Raw genomic sequence first — 423 nt, 5'->3', positions numbered from 1 at the left:
AATTGCATAAACACTTAAAGCATGCCTTCACTCCTAAAGAACAATTGAGCATAAAATTTAACTTGAATATTGATACACACTACAGCACTGCAACGTGTATATAGGTGAGCCTAGCTAACGAGAACAATGTCACACAACACGGCAACAGAACTTTCCATATTTGAACTACTTTCTTTGAACCATCCAAAATTAGGACTCTCCGTGCAAGATACCCCCTTTTAAGTCGACAATCAATATATGCCACACACGTAGTTTAACTGTAAAGAAAACGGGGACAGTGCCGCAGTGCATCGCAACCCGACAAGTGCCCCACAACAGGCCACGTCTGGCACCGCGCTGTCTTCAAGCGGCACCCCCAGCCCCCTTACACAACACAAGCGAGCGCTCGGAATTAAATTATTTTTAACAGGCACCCGGCTGTTC

Source organism: Geospiza fortis, unplaced genomic scaffold (assembly GCF_000277835.1).
Source record: "Geospiza fortis unplaced genomic scaffold, GeoFor_1.0 scaffold285, whole genome shotgun sequence".
Lineage (NCBI taxonomy): Eukaryota > Metazoa > Chordata > Aves > Passeriformes > Thraupidae > Geospiza > Geospiza fortis.
Note: the sequence above shows the minus strand (reverse complement) of the source record.